Below are 608 nucleotides of genomic sequence, written 5' to 3'. Positions count from 1 at the left end.
ATAAAGTATCCAAAAGTTACAGTATTTTGTAACAAAACAGGCCTTTTTGTTTAGCTTTTGACTCCCTGAAGGAATTTTAAAAACTGTTGTTTTCTGAGTGCCATACACAAAAATAATGACTCATAACTCCAAGACCGTAGCAAGGAGAGTCAAAAGGTAGGTATCGTCTGATAGAAAATTTTCTATATTTTTATGGGAAAAAAAATCTTTGCATTTGAATATTCTCATGCTGAGAAATAGGTGATAAAATGTAAGAAAAATTAGTGTGGTCAAGGGAAATTTTTCATATCATTCTTATTTGACGTTCAATATCTCAGGAAAGAAATTTTTTTTGGTGATGTTCCCCAACATGTGTGCTGTATGCGAATTAAATTTTGTGGTGATATCATGAAGTAATCAAAAGTTACAGCATTTGGAACCAAGGTAGCCCTTCTCTTAGCTTTTGAATTTTTTGAATTTGAAGTAATGCCTCACACAAGTTTAGTCAAAGCCCCAAAAAATTATACTTGTCTCGATGAGATCGATGAGACCTTTCAAATGACATATGACACATGACTATCTGATCTGTATGATGTTTCTGACATATTAGAGTACATGGCACAAAAACA

The 608-nt window shown here is 32.7% G+C and overlaps 1 protein-coding gene across 2 annotated transcripts in view; it reads right to left on the bottom strand.

Annotated features, from left to right (window-relative positions):
- Positions 1-608, bottom strand: part of LOC107716354 (paladin-like) — a 21,172-nt gene that overhangs the window by 8,989 nt on the left and 11,575 nt on the right. The gene's annotated exons all lie outside the window — the stretch shown is intronic.

This window comes from Sinocyclocheilus rhinocerous, unplaced genomic scaffold (genome assembly GCF_001515625.1).
Source record: "Sinocyclocheilus rhinocerous isolate Xijiao unplaced genomic scaffold, SAMN03320098_v1.1 scaffold869, whole genome shotgun sequence".
Lineage (NCBI taxonomy): Eukaryota > Metazoa > Chordata > Actinopteri > Cypriniformes > Cyprinidae > Sinocyclocheilus > Sinocyclocheilus rhinocerous.
Note: the sequence above shows the minus strand (reverse complement) of the source record. Positions and strands in the feature narration are given on the sequence as shown.